This window comes from Trichosurus vulpecula, chromosome 2 (genome assembly GCF_011100635.1).
Source record: "Trichosurus vulpecula isolate mTriVul1 chromosome 2, mTriVul1.pri, whole genome shotgun sequence".
In the NCBI taxonomy this organism is placed as follows: domain Eukaryota; kingdom Metazoa; phylum Chordata; class Mammalia; order Diprotodontia; family Phalangeridae; genus Trichosurus; species Trichosurus vulpecula.
In genome coordinates this window covers 157,143,074-157,151,213 of record NC_050574.1, presented here as the reverse complement: position 1 = coordinate 157,151,213, position 8,140 = coordinate 157,143,074, and positions in this window count along the sequence as shown.

Here is an 8,140-nt window from a genome sequence, read left to right as displayed (position 1 = left end):
ATGGCTGGATCTGTTCACAACTCCATCAGCAATGTATCAGTGTTCCAATTTTCCCACATGCTCTCCAGCATTTATCATTTTCCTGTTTTGCCATATTAGCCAATCTGACAGGAGAGATTGTGGTACCTAAGGGTTGTTTTGACTTGCATTTCTCTAATCAATAGTGATCTAGAGAATTTTTTTATTTGACTATAGATATCTTTAATTTCTTCCTCTGAAAACTGCCTGTTCATATCCTTTGACCATTTCTCAATTGGGGAATGACTTGTATTCCTATAAATTTGGCTCAGTTCCCTGTATATTTTAGATATTCGGCCTTTATCACAGACACTGGTTGTAAAGATTTTCTCCCAATTTTCTGTCTTCCTCCTAATCTTTGTTGCATTGGCTTTGTTTACACAAAAACTTTTCAATTTGACATAATCAAGATTATCCATTTTGCATTTTATGATGCTCTCTATCTCTTGTTGGGTCATGAATTCTAAGGATAAAATTTTTTGAAAGAATTGGGAATATTTAACCTGGAAAAGACCAGGGATGGCATAGTAGTTGTCTTCACATATTTTGAAGGGCTGTCATGTAGAAGAGGGATTTGATATGTTTTACATGATTGCACATATATAACCTATACCAAATTGCTCACTGTCTTAGGGAGTGGGGAGAAACGGGAGGGACAGAGAAAATTTGGAACTCAAAATTTTATTAAAAAAATGAACGTTGGGGCAGCTAGGTGGTGCAGTGAGTAGAGCACTGGCCCTGGAGTCAGGAGGACCTATGTTCAAATCCAGCCTCAGACACTTGACACATTTACTAGTTGTGTGACCTTGGGCAAGTCACTTAAACCCCAATTGCCCTGCCTTCCCCACTCCAAAAATAAATAAATAAATGGTTTTTTTTAGATGGATGTTAAAACCTGTTTTTACATGTAGTTAGAACAAAACAAAATACTATGAAGAAGAAGAGGAGGAAGAGGATTTGACTTGTTTGTTTGGCCTAGAGGGTACAAGGGAGGAAGTTAAAAAAAGGATAATTTAGGTTTGATATCAGGAAAAAAACTTCCTAACCATTAGAGCTGTACAGCCATGCAAGGGGCTTCCTAGAAAGGACATGGGTTTCGCCATGCCTTGCCGGCCTTGGAGCATAGGTTAGATGACTACTTGTCACGTACGGTACAGTGGATTTTCCTTTTGTTTATAGGTTGGACTTGATGGTGGTTGAGATGCCTTTCAACTCTCAAGTTTTGTGATTCTATTAAAAGTCATGTTCTAGAGTCTGAAGGGATCCTAGAGGTCATATAATTCTGGCCCTACCTAAACAAGAATCTCCTCTACACAATACCTGATAAGCAGGCAGTCAATCATCCAAACCTGTGCTGGAAGATGTCCAGAGATGAGGAAGCCACTTCCTCCCAAGATGGCCCATTCTGCTCTGTGAAAGCTCTAATCGTCAGGAAGTTTTTCTTGACATGCAATGTCAATCTGCCTGTCTGAGACTTGTACCAAAGGCTACTAGTTCTTTTCTCTGTTGCCAAACAGAGTAAGCCTCATACCTCTTCCATATGAGTGCACTTCAAATATTTGAAAAAAGCCATCTTGTCTCCCTTTGCCCAAGTCTTCTAAATGCCTGGTTTTTTCAACTGATCTTCACATGGCATGATTTCCATGCTCCTGTGTATCCTTGTTGCCTCTTCTAAACGCTCACAAATGTATCAGTTTCTTTCCTAAAATTTGGCACCTACAACTAGGCAATATTTCAGTTATAGTTTCATCAGGGCTTAGTATAATGGTACTAGTATCCAGTATATAGGGCTTTACTATAGTTTTCTTAATGCAACCTAAAAACACATTAGAACTGAAAATAATAATGTTAATAATAATATAAATCTGCTTCATGTACCATATTATCTAGCCAACATTTCTCCATCTTTTCCACAAGAATAACAGAATATGATCCTCACACATGAGTGGTTAAAAGAAAACAAAATCATAGAAAAATGAACAAAAAAGCATAGAAATGTTAAGTTTAACAAAGAAAATAATGATTTTGGGAAGGCAAAGAAGTCCTTGATGGAAATTTTATATCTCTAAGCATTTTCATCAACAAAAGGGAGAGGGGGAATGAATGAATTAGGCATGCAACCAAAAAAAAATAGAAACAGAAATGAAACCCCATATAAATATAAAAATAGACAACTTGAAAGCTGAAGGAGAGATAAACAAAACTGAAAAAAATGAGTTGGTAAAACTGGGAGCTGTTTCTTTTAACCAACAAAATAAACAAACCATTAGCCAATTTGATTTTCAAAAGAGGAAAACAAAATTATCAAGATGAAAAATGAATATTGAGAATTTACAACAGAGGGCGAGAAAATAAAGAAAACTGTTAGAAGCTATGATACCCAATTAAGAGATAAAAACTGATCACTTAAATGAAGAGTGCTTGCAAAATATAACACATCAAATTAGTAGAACACGAAATAAAGAATTTAACAACCCTATCTCAGAAAAATAAGCTGAAAAAGCTACCAAAAAATAGCATGAGGGATTTCCTCAAAACCTTTACTAAAATCTAGCTAAACCTTATCAGCAGTATTTCTCTCACCTTACAGTTCAGTAATCCTGCCTAAGATTTCAGTTGTTTAGTTATTTTTCAGTTGTGTCCAACTCTATATGATCCCATTTGGGGTTTTCTTGGCCAAGATGCCAGAGTGATTTTCTGTTTCCTTCTCCAGCTCATTTTACAGATGAGGAAATTGAAGCAAGTGGGGTTAAGTGACTTGCCCAGGGACACATACAGCTAGTAAGTGTCTGAGGCTGGATTTGAACTCGGGAAGGTGAGTCTTCCTGATTCTAGGAGCAGCACTCTATCCACTGTGCCACCTAGTTGCCCTTCTGCCTAAAATTGGGTTTGTCTAAACAAGAACTGTTCTTGATGAAGCCTTGCCGACTCTTTGGGATTACTGATTTCTTTGCTAAATATTTACTAATAATTCTTTTTTAAATTTTATTTTTAATTTTTAATTTACAACATTCAGTTCTACATAATTTTGAGTTCCAGATTTTCTTCCCTCCCTCCCCCCCCCCCAAGACGGCATGGAATCCCATATAGCTTCCACATATAACTTGGCATTGAATTAATTTACACATTAGTCAAGTTATGGAGAAGAACTGTGATCAATGAAATGAAGAAACAGGACCAAAAAAAAAAAACCAACCGAAAAACAAAAACAAAAGAGAGAAAAAGAAAAAAAAAGGGGTGGGGGAAGGCTAGAATGAAGTGTGCCTCAATCTGCATTCATACTTCATAGTTCTTTCTCTGGATGTAGATAGCATTCTCCATCGTGAGTCCTTTGGAGTTGTCCTTGCACCTTGTGTTGCTGAGAAGAGCCAAGTCTATCAGGGTTGGTCCTCATGGAATCCATATATCTGTGGTTGTGTAAAATGTTCTCCTGGCTCTGCTCCGCTCACTCAGCATTATGTCGTGTAGGTTTTTCCAGGTTGTTACGAAGTCCGTATCATCCCCATTTCTTATAGCACAATAGTATTCCATCACCTTCGTATACCACAGCTTGTTCAGCCATTCCCCAATTGATGGGCATCCCTTTGAATTCCAATTCTTAGCTACCACAAAGAGAGCCGCTATAAATATCTTTGTACATATGGGTCCCTTTCCCTCTTGTGTGATTTCTTTGGGATACAACCCTAGAAGTGGTATTGTTGGGTCAAAGGGTATGAACATTTTTATAGGCCTTTGGGTATAGTTCCAAATTGCTCTCCAAAATGGCTGGATCAGCTCACAACTCCACCAGCAATGTAATAATGTTCCAATTTTCCCACATCCTCTCCAGCATTTATCATTTTCCTGTTTTGTTATTTAAGCCAATCTGACAGGAGAGATGTGGTATCTAAGAGTTGTTTTGATTTGCATTTCTCTAATCAGTAGTGATTTAGAGCATTTTTTCATATGCCTATAGATATCTTTAATTTCTTCCTCTGAAAACTGCCTGTTCATATCCTTTGACCATTTCTCAATTGGGGAATGACTAATAATTCTTTTAACAATGTATTCTAGAAGTTTGCCAGGAATCGAAGTCAAAGCTTAGTAGCGTGTAATCGTATAATTCTTTTTTTTTTTTGAAAGATGGGTTATTTGCCTTTTTCCCATCCCACAGTTCTCCCGTTCTTCATAATCATTTGCTAACAGTGGTTGAACTGTCTGCTTGTCTGGTTACTTGCAAGCTTTGGGTACTCTAACCATATTCCTATCAAATCACAAACAACTAATGAGTTATCTCCTCCCCCTGCCTAAATAGTGCAAAGGATGAAAAGAACTATCATATGCCATTAATGTCATTTCCATCACCTCAGAAATATGACACCATTACTCTGAAGGTTCATAATGACAAGACCATCTGTTACAGCAGGGGCATAGGTTAATAAGCCTTCTCCAAGGACTCTTGAGTCACAATGGCAAATGGTGGCAGCATGATGCCTGAGGCTGGTGAGGAAGAATCCACTACCATATTTTTTAGAACTCAGCCTCATCCATCATACCTCATCACCTTTGTGCAAGTAATCCCATGACCTAAACAGCTAGCACCCTATGAGACAATACTGTTCAGTGGACAGTGTGTGGAGTTGGAAGACCTGGGATCCAATGCTACCCCTGACATGTATGGTGTTACCATGGGCCAGTCATCTAAAGTCTGAATCTCATTTTCCTCATCCGTGTTGTTTTGAGATGAATGTCAGTTGTTTCCCCTGCTACTACTTGCTCTAGCATTCCTGAATCTGCTGCCATCAAGACTCTTGGAGGCAGAAGGCTGTAAAATGTCCTTCTCCAGCACACTAGCCTCTTGGGTGCCTTAAAAGGGGATTTACTACAAAGTATTTTGGGGGAGACATACTGGGTGGGGATAGTGTTACAACAACAGGTGAAAATACTATCAGTTTCTTAGTTTACAAGTGTTATTATGGTAGCTAAGGCAAACCAGCACAGCCAGACACAGAATAGGAGCAGGTGAGTTTGCTCTGCAAAAAAAAAAAAAAAAGTCTCATCACTGTACATTTATGGAAGGAGCATTGGCCAAGGCCAATGTGCTTAAACAGGAGAGAAGGATGGATTCCAGACTAGCAATTTGCGGAAAGACTGTAATTCAAATTCATCGACAGGCAATTAACCTTAGTTAAGGGTTCTTAGACTTCTTTCCATCCCTTAGAGATGTTCCTGACAAAGCCTCAGAAGGGAACATAAACCTAGGAGTGTAAGATGTCCACTGGCATAAGAACATGGGACGTTATCAATTCATGTTCAGTTCTGGATGTCACACGAATAAGAAGTATCCAGAAGAGGGAGACAAGGATGTTGAAGAAGCTGGGGATTATGTTTTGGCAAATAGGTTATGTTTCTGCAAATAGGTGAAAAGAACTAGGGCCAGGTAGGTGGCGCAGTGGATAGAGTGCCAGCCCTGGATTCATCTTCCTGAGTTCAAATCCAGCCTCAGACACTTATTAGCTGTATGACCCTGGGTGAGTCACTTTGCCTCAGTTTCCTCCTCTGTAAAATGAGCTGGAGAAGGAAACAGCAAACCATTTCACTTTCTCTGGCAAGAAAACCCCAAATGGGGTCATGAAGAGTCAGACATGACTGAAAACAACTGAACAACAAAAAATCTGGAAAAGAGAAAACAGAGATAATAGATCTTTTTAAAATATTTGCAGCACTGGCAGGAGCAATGGATGGCAGAAAATGGGGGCAGAAAAAAATGCAATTTTCTGCCTCAAATAGTAATGGGTTCCTCCTCTTCCAGATGTCTTCAATTAAGCAAACATGGGATGACTATTTCTCTAGAACGCTGAAGAAGAGATTCTTGTGGGGACTAGATAATGGGACTAGATAATCCCTAAGGTCCTTTCCCACTCTGAGGTTCTATGATTCTATGACTTTCCCAATGTAGTAGCGATTTGGATTTGAAGATCTTTCCTACCCATTAATAGGCCATGTAACCCGCTTAAGTCACAGGAAGCCTAAGTTACATGTGGTGTGAGGAGCTTCCTGACAGGAAAAGGAAGTTATGTCACAAGAAATGCTGAGAGACAGAGAAGAGATGTTACGGCTGCTAATGGCCACCCTCATGATAGAACTGAACAGGCTGACTTAGCTGTACTGCGAGTCTGTTTTGGGGAAAATCCCAGCAGGGGTTCGGAGAGGTTTTGGGATGGTGAGGCTCCATGTTGCGATACTGTGTATTGAATATTTTGGGTTCCTTGCTGTTGTGATGAAGTGGACTGACTGGCTGCGGGAGCTGAGCATTTGGTTATGGGATATGGTTCTCTGATGTCTGAATCAATGGTTTACTTCTTCTCCCTTCTACGTGGAGAGTCTCATATGCTTTGCGATACTGAACTACATAGGCATATTCACGATTATTGTTGATATTGTGTTTATTGCCTTACTGTTACACCCAGTGGCACAAGGTATGTAGCAAATCCAGGACTTGAATCTTGATCTTTGACCACAATAGCCCCTGCTTATCCCACCACATCCTTGCTGTCTTCTACTGGTCTAGGCTGTGCCTAGACTTCCTTTCTAGACCTCTGTTTCATCTATAGAAAGAAGCTTTCGGACTAGAGTAGCAGTTCTTTTTTTTTTCATCTCAGGACGCCTTTATACTCTTAAAAAATCATTGGTGAACCCTCCCCCCCCCCACACACACACATTCATGTTTTGTTATGTGGGCCATCTCATGGGACATATACCATATTAGAAATTTAAATGGCTTATTAGTATTATGAAAATGGTTTTGACCTTGAAGACCCCTTGAAAGGATCTTGGAGAACCCCGGGGACTGCTGGACCACACTTTGAGAACTGCTGCTCTCCACGGCTTCTAAGGTCCCCTTCTAAACATATTTTACTTTTATAATAATCAGGAAAGGTAACCTTGGCCTTTCATATAAATATTTATTGAATGCCCCAGGCTTACATACATTAGTCAAAAGCATTTTTTTGATCAAGGCATCACGATCTTTGAACATGGAGCTGGCAATTCCATAACTTAGGCTCCTAACTCTGCTACTTACTCATACTGTGACCTCAAACAGAGCACTTAACTGTTCTGTTCCTTACTCCCCCTTGATGTCAACTATTGCCCTAGATTTACCTCACATTGGATTTCATGTAGATTAATGAGCTGCCATTTGTAAAGCTTTTTGAGCTCCTAGCTATAAATTAAAATACTTTCTGGTCAGAACTGGAGCCAAATTATGTCAAATCTTGTTCTGTAAAAACCGAATCCATCAGACAGGTCAATAGCGGCGGTGAGATCCTGGCACACAAGTGGCTGCCCAGAATCTGCTTCACTGGCCACAGAGTGAAAGGGATCAGCTAATTATTCAATTCAACAAGCATTTATTAAACACCTATTATGTGCCTGCCCGACACTGTCCTAAGTGCCCTGGATACGAAAACAAAATTAAGTCTCTGCCCTCATTGAACATAAATCCTACTGGGGGTAGGGATGGGGAAAGGAAAACAATGAACAAAGAAAATATATACAAAGTAACTTACAGAGGGAGAGAGCTAATAAAGGGAGGAGGAGGGGAGAAATGTATATTTATTAAGCACAATAGAAAGTGCTTTACAAATATCTCATTTGATCCTCAAAATAACCCTAGGAGGTAAGTGCCATTATGATCCCGATTTTACCGTGGATGAAATGGAGGTTAAGTGACTTGTCCAGGGTTACACAGGTAGGAAGTCTCATGGGCCACATTTGAACTCAGGTGTTCTTGACTCGACCCAGTGCTCCATATACTGCGCCACCAGCTGCCCCTAAAGGCAAAGGGGGTAGGTAGGAAGGGAATGAGGACAGACACTGTAGGAGGTGATACCTGAGTAGAGCTTTGAAGGCAGAGTGAGGCAAGGCATTCCAAACACCTAGACTTCCTTAACTTTTTGTCCTTTGTTTGTTTTGATTTGGGTGCTATGCTCTTTGAAGATAGCGTCCTGTTCCAAGACCATGTTCTATTCATTTGTTGCTTAATATGAGTAATAATCAGGTGCGATTAGGATAGTGCTGAAAACAATGTTTAAAAGCTAGAACAAGGCCAATTAGTTCCAGCTGGTTTTCTCCACATTTC